At 34.3% G+C, this 11961-nt stretch overlaps 1 long non-coding RNA gene across 2 annotated transcripts; it reads left to right on the forward strand.

Moving 5' to 3' along the window:
- Positions 1–7708: 7708 nt before the first annotated feature.
- On the forward strand, positions 7709–11756 carry LOC132640928 (uncharacterized). Of its 2 annotated transcripts, XR_009582502.1 has the most exons (4): positions 7709–8423; positions 9819–9890; positions 10307–10403; positions 11011–11756. It is a non-coding gene; the product is annotated as an uncharacterized LOC132640928 (long non-coding RNA). The 2 variants fall into 2 exon arrangements; XR_009582501.1 differs by having other exon boundaries at positions 7837–9890.
- The last annotated feature ends 205 nt before the right edge of the window (positions 11757–11961 follow it).

An 11961-nucleotide genomic window follows, 5' to 3' on the forward strand; every position in this document is an offset into this window, starting at 1 on the left:
AAGCTAAGGGGTGCCCGAGTGGGCTAGCACCGGGTGCTCTTCGCGGCCCCCTAGTCGGGTCGTGACAACAATGATGTGGCAACGACGTGGCAATGATGTGGCGCGAGTGTAATACACCTCCCATTGTGAGAGTGGTATTATTTTTTTAGGGTTGAAAACAATTGAAACGTAAGTTGTTAAGGGGGGTAAATAAATAGAAGTTAAGTTTAGTTGTTAAAGTGAGTTTTCGTGCCATGTTCAGGGGTTAAAGCATGTCTTTTCTCTATTATTTTTTATCTTTCTCTTTCTTCTTCTTCACCATTTTCCTTTCTTCTTCTTTCTCCTCATCGCCGCCGCCGCCACCGCCCAAAAGAAAATTATTTTTCTTTTATCATTTTTTCTCTTTCCCTTTCTTCTTCCTCTTCTGCCTTTTCTCTTTCTTCTTCACCCGCTCCTCATCCCCCACCCCACTATTCCTCTCTCCCCTCCCCCCCCCCCCCCCCCCACGACTGCCACCTCCACCACTACCTCTTGCTCCTCTTCCCCCACCACACCTAAATCAGCCCAACTGAATCCCCCCGCCCCCGCCCCCACCACGACCTCCACCACCACCATAGCCACCGCCTCCTTAAATCAACCCAACTGAAAAATCCCATATCCTCTATAACCACGACTGCCCAGTTGTTGAAGAAAAAATTTTCTTCATTGTTTATGTTGAAGAAAAAAATTTCTTCATTGTTTTTATCCAATGAAGAAATTGCACGAATTTCCCTTCACTAAAGAAATGCACGAACTGCCCTTCACTAAAGAAAAAAATTTCTTCATTGTTTTTAAACAATGAAGAAATTGACTGGTTAATAATATACTTCCATGGTGGTAGCCGTGGTAGAGGTGGTGGTGGTGGTGATGGAGGTGGCAATGGTGGGGAAGAGGACCCGGGGGGGGGGGGGTTAGAAAAAAGAGAAAAGGCCCATTTTTATTTTATTTTATTGATTTATTGTATAATAATAATATATATATTAGTGGGCCCATCGTTTTATGTCATTTACTTGCCTAAATTTCTTTTTCTTTTTTCTTTTTTGCCATATCAGCATTAGAGGTGGAAAATAATTGAAATGAAAGTTGTTAAGGGGGGTATATAAATACAACTTAAGTTTAGTTGCTAAAGTGAGTTTCGTGCCAAGTTCAAGGGTTAAATGATGTCTTTTCTCTATTTTAAAATACTTTGTTTCGAATATATCTCATAAGGCGCTTAAGTGTAGGATTTTCATAGTATATAGGATTTTCATAGTATATAAGTTGTAAGTGCTTGATAATAAAATATAAGGGGTGTATCCGAAACTGAGTCATATTATATAGATGTAATTAACCCTTAAACAAATGCAGGGATAATTCCCGCGAGGTAGAATTCCAAGAATCTCGCCTGGATTATCTTCTCGTTATAGAGTGTGCTTCATATATCAAAATCTTTTTAAAATATTAAAATATATTCTAACATCTATATTCTTTTTAATGTGTTTCATTATATATGCGTCAATAAAATGATTTAGAACATGTGGATATAATATTTTTTTCTTTTTGTGTACAATAAATGCAGAAAAATGTTGAACGAGAACATGGACTGACTAACGTACCTCAATCCAGTACGTCCAACAATAGACACCAAAGCAGGTATTATCCATCTGTTCCAGAGATCGGTAACCATAAAATTACTTATTTTTGTTTGAAAAACATAGTAAACTATTGAAATAACAATCAATATATTTATTTTGATGCTTGATATTAAAGGAAAGAAAGTGTGAAAATGGATGAGTTGCAGCGAGATATATGACCCAAGTTATGTTGAAAAGGATAAACCGGTGGATCCTTACTTGCGTATGCTTAAAGAGAATCCAGATTTCTGTAAGCTATTCTCAACCTTATTATGATAACAACCCTATATTTTGTTATTAAAATAATAAATGAAGCATTAGTTATACACACACACACATATCAAAGGTTAACTTTCTGCGTTTGACGAAACTATCAGGCAACTTTAAGGGCAGCAAATAACAATTTGAGGGTTGAGGCAAAAAGACATATTCTCAAAAATGACTGCAACCAGTAGTGATTACTTTCCCTTTGATGATGAACTCTCAGAAACCAAGTGAACAATATGAACATTACTTCAGAGATGTTATATTTTAAGTCAGTAGTCTTTCCTTATTATCATGAATGTACTCTCCTCTAATTCTTATTAATGGACTTTGAAATCTAAGAAATCCCCTTATTTGGAATATTTTTTCTTCGGAAAAGGCTCAAATATGCCATCGAACTATCAAAAATGGCTCATTTATGCCACTCGTTGAAAGTTTGGTTCAAATATGTCACTGCCGTTACCTTTTTGGCTCATCCATGCCATTATTCACTAACGGTGGTTTTAAAATACCAGATATGCCACGTGGCAAAAATTTATTGGTCCACGTCACTTAAATGAAAACCAGCCAAAATAAATCCTAACTATACAACGAGTGGCATATTTGAGCCAAACTTTCAACGAGTGGCATAAATGAGCCATTTCTGATAGTTCGATGGCATATTTGAGCCTTTTCCGTAAATATATTTCAATGAAGGTAATATAAAATATAAAATAATTAATAATTAATAAAAATAGGGGTATATTCTATAACAAATTCCTAAAAAATTAGCTATTTATATTTTGTACATAATATGTATCATTTTTGTATAAAATATGTATCATTTTGTATAAAATATGTATCAGGACAGTGCCCTGTATAGAATAGAAAATTGTATCTTTTTTGTATATAATATGTATCATTGTTGTATAAAATATGTTGAAAAGAGATGACGTCGATGATGGAAACCCCAATTCTATCCTTTTCCCTTAGCTTAATGGAAATAAAGATGTTAGGCGTGGGCTTTCAACCGCTGGGCTACGGGGTAGAATTAGTTTGGGCCGAGTGGACTTCTAGTGACATTAAGTCCAAAATTGGCCAAATGTGGGATTAGTTTGGGCCGATTGGACACACAGTGTCCTTTTCCATAATTATATTCTTTTTTGTTGGGCTAAACGCTCCAAAGAGACTCTTAACATGATGTGCTATTGTCTGCTTTGGACCAAGCCCGCACGGTTTTCCTCAAAATATAAATAGCTAATTGTCTACAAAATATAAATAGCTAATTTTTTAGGAATTTGTTATAGAATATACCCCTATTTTTATTAATTATTAATTATTTTATATTTTATATTACCTTCATTGAAATATATTTACGGAAAAGGCTCAAATATGCCATCGAACTATCAGAAATGACTCATTTATGCCACTCGTTGAAAGTTTGGCTCAAATATGCCACTCGTTGTATAGTTAGGATTTATTTTGGCTGGTTTTCATTTAAGTGACGTGGACCAATAAATTTTTGCCACGTGGCATATCTGGTATTTTAAAACCACCGTTAGTGAATAATGGCATGGATGAGCCAAAAAGGTAACGGCAGTGGCATATTTGAGCCAAACTTTCAACGAGTGGCATAAATGAGCCATTTCTGATAGTTCGATGGCATATTTGAGCCTTTTCCGTTTTTTCTTTAAGGTCATATTTTTTTGGCAGACAACAGTTTTACACAAACAGGTTTGATTATGCATGTGGTGATTGCCATTAATGGGCTACTACCTACTGACAGCATTGAATTAAGAATAAGTCCTTGTTATTCAATCACATGTGCCAAGAACGTTAATTCTTCTACAAAATCTTTTCTTAATGGACCAACAGTGGAAAAGAATAGAAAATAAAAGCTACAAAATATTACTATCCAAAACTAAATGACCACCTAATCGAATTTGGATATAACTGCGTGTAATTATAAAATTTTAAATTATTTTTTTGGTCAAGAATGACTTGGCCAACGTGGATTGGATGTAATTAACGGAAATCAATACATTATTCAATTTTGAAAATGGGAGGTGAGAATTAATGGTAATTGCATGGTGTTTACCAGATAAATTTTCAATTCTCTTTTATGTTATTTTTAAAATAATATCTTATTACACTCTATTTCTTCAATTCAAAATATGTGAGGAACGTTTTCTTAAAAACAATTTCGTGTTATCATATTTTTTCTGCACTTAGTAGTCTAAATATGTATTATAAATTTTTTTCTAAACTCATACATATATTTTTGTTATTAAAAAGTAAAAAATATGAATTTCATTATATTCACATGAGTGGCAAGGTATCATCACTACTCTTTACGATATTAATTAGGCTGAGGTGGTTAAAACACCCCTAAACTTGGTACGGATTGTTACGTTAGTTCCCAAACTATAACTAGTCTAAAATAACACCCATAAGCTTGGCTAAGTGGATTTAAATATACCCGTGAGCTCATACACCTTAGTGAGTGTAGTCACTTGTAATTTCCAGCTGATGTGTCCTCCATGTGGATAATTTAAAAGCCAATTAATAAATGAAAAATACGAACCGGGTAAAATACCCGACCCGATAATTCGCCTGCCAATTAAATAATCCAAAACACATTATAACTCTCCAATCTCTCAAAACACTCTCCATCGCTCTCAAAACACTCTACATCTCCCTTTGATTTCCATCGAAATTTTTGGATTTAGCCTAAAAATCTTGGTAAACTCTAGTTGTAAGGGTAATATTTTGTTGAATCTTGGGTTTATTATGCATGAGTGGGTTCATGTTCATGGATTAGATAGACTTACCCCAAGAAGAATCCACTTAGAAACACTTCAAATCGCCTTTGAGACACTTTGGAGAAATAATTTTGGGAATGGAAAAGAAGGGTTTAACTTAAGCATTTAATGATTCTGGACCAGCGTCTTCCGCGCATTCGCCTCAGCGGTATTCCATCCACTAGGGTAGATTACCATGGGATCCCATACTCTTGCACCCGCGAACTAGGCCTCGCTGAGGCGGGTCCACTGGGGCGTACCCAGTCTCACTGGGGCAAGTCACCAGAACCAGAATTTCCTGGATTTTCACCAAGTCCTTCCCAAATCCTGACAATCACCCGAGGCCTCCCAAGTACAAACCAAACATGTACACACACATAAAATCACACTACAGACTCACTCGTGGTCTCGAAGTTCCCATCGGAGGTCTATTTGACTGGGTTAACACCAAATGACCAAAAGCCAACATTCCAACCAACAACCCAAAATGCTCCAGATTGCTTCAGGAACCAAACTGAACATCCCATCAAGTCATAATCGACACTTCAGACCTCACAAAATCGACGAATTTTCGAAAAAGGACTGTCTACCCAAAAATCGACTATCGGTCAACCATTTTTCACTTTAAGTTTCTATTTCTCATAAGTTATTATAAAACTCGCCAAATGACCTCAGGAACCGTGTCACCCATCCCCGCAGGTCAAAATCATACTAACAAGGCTCGGGGAAGGGTCAACGTGGGTAAATGGGTTAAAAGTGCAATAACGACCAAACGAGTCATTACAGGCGCGTGCCATATAGCTATAATGACTTTTTTTTGGTATCCGCGACCAATTTAATTAATGTATTTATTAATTTATACCTTTTATATATTCATATATGATTTAATTGATGATGGCCTTCTAAGTTTGCTTGTGTTGTCATCCTTTAATTTGTTGGATGATATTTATACCATTACCGCGATGGTTTGCATAGTAAAGTTTCTTTTCCATTTTGTTTTTACTTGCTCTTTAAACATGCCAAAAGTTCTACACTTTACATGTATTAAAAACAACGAATATATGCGAACATATATAATGTGAATGCTGCCTAAAATGGTCACTACAAACAAACCATTGCACCTGTGTAAGAAGTGTTATATTTCACTCAATTTAAAATCTATGAAAATTTAAAATTTACTCAATTACAGTGGTAAATTGGACTTGGTGCAATATAAATTGTTACACCTTGTAGTTTTATACATTTAGATTCGTCGTATGTTAGTTTCTTTAGTTTTGGACACCGGGATTTGCCTTCGAAGTTATATGAGGTTGGATATGCTTAACGTATTCTTATAAGGGTTTAAGTTCATGTTTGGCAAGTTACAGAAGAATTAGAGAATAAGTAAATCGAAGCGGAAAGGTTCGTTAAAAGTTGTTTCTGAAAATATAGAATATGGACCGTATAATTGAGATATGGTCCGTATTTTAAGATATGGACCGTATTTAAGGATTCTAAAAAATTTCAGAGAAGGCAGTTTTTTGAGGTGGAAATATACGGCCCATTGTACGGACCGTATAATTTTGTATAGCGAGGGGGTATGCCATATAACAAGGATACGGGCCATATTTTGTAATGGCAGTGGAATTTTCCTGATTTTATATATTACCACCCCTCTTCATTTTAAGTCATTTATAACATAACCTCAAGTTCAAGAAAGCTCTAGAAACGTCTCCCAACATATTCAAACACTTCTCCAAGCATAAATCAAAGATCAAAGTGAAGATCAAAGTACTTAGGGTTTCAAAGTGTGGTTGAAACTTGTCTCTCCTTCTTGTAAAAGGTTTGGAGGGTATTTCAAGGTGAAGTGATCTTGGAATTGAGGTGTTCTTGGGTATTTGAGGTAAAATTTCATCTTATTTTCATGTTTATGATTTTATATGATAATTGTAACGGTTTTCTATTTACGCGGGTGCATAAAACCTACCACGAACTTGTTGGTGCTCTTTCGGACTTTGTTTTAAAAGAGTCGCCACCTAATTTTTAGGAAATTAGAAAAACCAATTTTGAAGGATTTATTCATATACAGTGAAAAAGCCTTCGTAATCCAAAGTTCTAGGTAAGGGTTCTGATGATCCCCTAGGGCAGGTGTTAGGTACCCTAGTGTTATGGATCCGTACTATATGGTTGACCTTCAAATTTCAATGTGTGGTTATTTGCATGAACTGCTTATTTAGTGTTTAATTCCCGCATTTTTAAAAGATTGCCATTTATTGCATATCACTTGATTTGGAAAAATTTGAGTATATCCCCTTATATATGGGTACTTTAGATTTAGATTTATTAATATCCGATAAGAAATATCCACTTTTACGTATAAGGATAGTACGTATTAAAAAGAAAACATTTTTGTTTTTATAATATATGCTTAGTTCACACTTGGTCTCGGGTCAACTTTATAATACGTTAGAGCATCTTACTTAAAACCTTTATAATTACGGGTATATTTTTTACTGTTTTCAGTTTACAAAAGGGGTTATCACGAATTTGGACACATGTATACATTGAAATTCATATTTGTTAAATTGGACTTAGAGCCAAAAATATTTTTTGTCCACAGAAAGAGTTTCAATTTTTTAGGCAAGGCCCAGATCCTTTATTTGAAAATCCAGTTGGGCTTTAACCCATTTGGCTGTCTCTTTCCAAAAACTTATGTGGGCTCTGGCTCAAAAATACCTTATCTTTTGCTGGTTTAAAAATTCAGAAAATCCATGCTTGTTTCATTTGTTGAAAGAATTAGGTCAACTAGTTTCATCTCTTTTGAGTAAAAAATCACGCCATTTTGACCTTAACATCTCTTAGTACCTTTATTCTTTATCTTACTGAAAACATGGTTAATCTTTGTTTATATTTAAAAATCAGTATGCATGATCGGGGTTCCGAAAATCGCCTAAGGATCTAGAGTCAATCTAAACGGCGTGTGCACGGTTTGCCTAAGATTTCTAGTTCCAACCATAATTATTACCAATAATAATGTGAGTTTTTACAAATCTATATATAATAGGAGATGCAAAAGCATGAGAGGATGACAAGTGTCATGCTCAGAAAATTCCTATTTTAAAAAAGAAAATAAAAAGATAAAAAAAAAGAAGAGAAAAGAATAAATAATTTTTTATTTTTTTAAAGAAAATTGCCAATTCAAAAAGAAATTATAACTTCCTTCACGTATTTGTTTCAACTCACTGTTATATACTTATATCCATTCAATTCAAAGGGAACCGCTCTTCCGCTGATTTCAGACCGCACGCAAAACTGTCCGATCAAATTCCCGAAAGATCAATTTTGTTTCTACAATTTCTTTTCCCACAGCTGAAAATACTGAATCAGAGTTTTGTGGTCTTTTAGGGTTTTTTTTTTCAAGTATCAAGATGGATCTTTCGCAAGAGATTGACAATTACATTCATGAGTCAAGAGACCGAAGATTACATCGGGTGTTTGGTGCCAGAAGAAGACTAGATTAGTCGGTGTTCTCCTCTAGATTTCCCCGTCGTAATCTTTGGAAACTCCTTTTATTTGGTTATTCAACTTTATTTGCAGTTAAAAATTTCGGAGAATTCTCTTTTTTCAGTTGAAATATGTTGACATATTTTGGTGATTCGTATAACTGCAAAGCTTTAAATCGGGAAAAGGTCCTCTACTCCATCCTAATGGGCTGGTGGCAATCGTCAATAACCCGGTACAGCTTGTGCGAAGGGAAAGTCCATATCAAGTTCAGTTTATCCTTTACATAATTTTTTAAGATGCTTCTATTCTGAATGATATATATATATATTTTTTTTTTTATTATTATTTTTTTATTTCTTCATCCTTTGTGAGATAAAATGAAGTGTTTTTGAAGTTGTGTGCCAGGTTTCCTCTTTGTCTCTGCACTTCATTTTTCTTTGTCTTGCCTTGATTAACTTTATATGTGATATGCGTTTTTTCCGGTCAGAGTATAGTATTCAGTTTTCCATATGTGTTTCTATCAATGATTCCTTTCCTTAGTACCGTGAATTACATTTTTGGTGGGAAATGACATTAAACAAAAAAGGCGGAGGAAATAAATCTAAGGTTATAGCTTGAACAGAACATTAATCAAACATGTTATGTGCAAGGGGAAAATAGCAGACCATAATATAAGAAAACAACAATAGACGAAAATGCTATTGCATCAATAAACATGCTCTAATAAATGGGTAAGAGAAGACTTTGATAGCAATTAGACAAAACAAATAGGAGAAGAGGATTCCAACCAAAGATTCGTGATACTCACCAGACATTTCCAGTTTCTATCATTAAAAAAAAAGCACCTAAATTGAGGCTGAATTAGGAGTAATTTTCTCTGGCGAAATCGACAAAATATGAAGCAAGAATCAGTGAGCTAATAGAAGCTAGAGAACTATCCAGAAGCTGAGAGTAATAGAGCAGTTAAGAAGGCTGACGACACACATAGAAGATAAGACATGAAAGGGAAAGTATTGAGTATAAGAGATTACACATTATGTACTTTTCAGACTTGGAAGATGCCTCCTCCTTTATTTATTTTCATGTTCTAATCCTGTCTCAAAATAAAAGTTTGGGATTTGAATTTCTCAGATTTTCATCAAGTTCGATATGTTGCATGTGTTATCTAGGGCTCGAGAGTAAACATCGGAATGAGTAGATTTTTGCTCTAATTCTGTATAGTATTTCGCTAGGGCTCGAGAGTAAACATTGGAATGAGTAGATTTTTTGCTCTAATTCTGTACAGTATTTCATATTGCTGATTTTTGCTAATCTTTGGCTAGAAAATGAGACTGTTAGATTGGCAGTAAACTCTTTCAACTCCAATCCTGTTTTAGAAAATGTTGCAGTTAGATCCCCTCCTGAAAAATAGTTTTCATCAGTTGGAGTGTCCTTTTGGAGAAATTCTAACATTTGAGTAAACGTTGGAATGAGTAGATTTTTGCTCTAATTATGTATAGTATTTCATACTGCACGAGAATGTTTGTTTTTTGTTCAAACTGCTTTTTGGTTTCTGCTTGATTTTAAAAGGCCTCTCTAAGTTTTTCTCTGTTGGCAGGAAATCATTTGATTTTTATTTTGTTTTTAAATTTTGTATTAATCTGAATCAATATACTAACAGGTTACAGTGCTCAAATCTGAAACTGCTTACAATTTAGAGTGGTAGCTTTTTGATGGGTTTGACAATGATCAGGTATTGCCAGTTAAATAATTTTCCTTATCATGTTGCACTGAAATCACGAATATCTCTGAGTTTAGCCTTTAATATCATGAAGCTATTGATATCTGACATGCATGCACATCATAGTGGCATGTTGACAAGATTTCCAACTTTATTTTTCTATTAATAGCTGACATGCATGTATATCATTAATTTCCTTAACTTATATGTTTTCTTTTACATATTCAGAAAGCCACGAACACCCTTGAAAGGGCGGCACCTCTTACACATGCAGTTGAAAAATAATGTGTTGAGATATGTACTTATAATGGATAATTAATTATTACATTCAACAAATATACATCTTTGTTAAGTTATATCAGCATAATGTAATATTACAGACTTACAAGTACCTTGATGAGGAAATTTAAACGATAAATATGTTGCAGGCAATAAAATTTCAACACAGTTTGGAACTTTGCATTGCAAATTCTGGAGTTGCAGTCCTACTCTTCCATTAAGACCAAGATGGAGGGAGAGAAAGTGGTGAGTCCAAGTACAAAAAAAATGAAATTTGATTCATTTAAAGATGGATATCGATTCTAAATTTATCATAACAGAATATATATTATTGGTTTGGTAACTATACTAATATTCAAGTTTGTGCTAAAGAAAGATAACATTTGTGCTATAGATGATTAAGCAGAGTAGATATATGTTGTTAGATACGGTTTATGTGTTGGTATGATGCAAATGAGGTTATTGAAATTGCTTAAATGACCTATACCTTGATTCAAAAGAGAATTATTCTCTACTTGATCCAATGATGAAATTAATTAATTTGTTAAGACCTTTGATCATAAAAAGATTTCTCTTCATAGTGTAAAATTTGTGAGAACTTATATATCTGGAAAAAAGAAGAAGGAAATGAAAGTGTTGCAATTTTGTTAATAAGATAGTTTTCTCACTTTTATCGATTGCCATGATTATGGACCTATTCATGAATAACACTGACATTATTTCACTTATAATGTGCAACATTCTGTTGATTATCCTCCTATCAAATTTAACAACGAAGCCAATATATTTGTTATTTGGACAGAGGCTTCTTTATCATTATGATTATTGTTCATCTTATTTCGGTCTTTTGCAGCAATAGAAAACCGCATGAAAATTGAAGAAGCTCTTATGTGGAAGATGGCTGTCATGGACTATGTCTTGAATTCAATATCTCTCCAGTCCAAATAAGAACAAATAGTCAAGACAGTGCCTGTTTGCTATGTGGTACTACTACTTAAATAAAAGAAGCACCTGTTCTTTGAATGTGTATTCTCACAAGCCTGTTTCATTATTGCTCTAGCCAGACTACAGAATAATATAAAGAGGCAGGATCTATTGGGAATGTGCACCAGGGTGGCAAGGAAGGAAACAGGAAGATAAGCAAGGCATTCAGGAAGATAAGCAAGGCATTCATCTGGGTTGTGGTTGCTGCAATTATATATCATATTTGGATGGCAAGGAATGACTCCGGGTGCCTCATCCACTTTCAATTAGTAAGAAAGTGCTACAGGAGTGCAAATATAGATTTTTTGACATGATGAAGTGGCAACATGCATACAAAGATAGAAGATGGATAGAATAGATACTGTTGGGGTTAACTGTATAGAAAGGACTAGGTTGTTAATTATAATAGCAATAGATAGAGAGTTTGTTAGTTCGTCGATGTTTTTTTTTTAATAGCAGTAGTTTCAAGTTGTAAGGGGGACCTTTTTAATTGGTGTTTCAATAATACTTGGTTCGTTCGCTAAATGGAATGGATCCATTTCAACTTCTGACTGTTTGTATCATGCACTATATATGGTTATTATATTTGAATTTGGTTCAAAATTTATTCCATGAGACCATGACTACATGATAATTTCATAGTGTTGTTGTTCTTAGATACATTGTGAAAAGAAGCAAGATAACATTTGATAATTTACAACAAGAAATTATATTTTATGTGATCAACAAGCAAGATTAAAATTTGCTACGATTATTTTTCTTTTCATACTGCCGCGCATCGCGCGGGTAATGTACTAGTACCAAATAGAATATAACATCA

Source organism: Lycium barbarum, chromosome 5 (genome assembly GCF_019175385.1).
Source record: "Lycium barbarum isolate Lr01 chromosome 5, ASM1917538v2, whole genome shotgun sequence".
NCBI classification, from domain to species: domain Eukaryota; kingdom Viridiplantae; phylum Streptophyta; class Magnoliopsida; order Solanales; family Solanaceae; genus Lycium; species Lycium barbarum.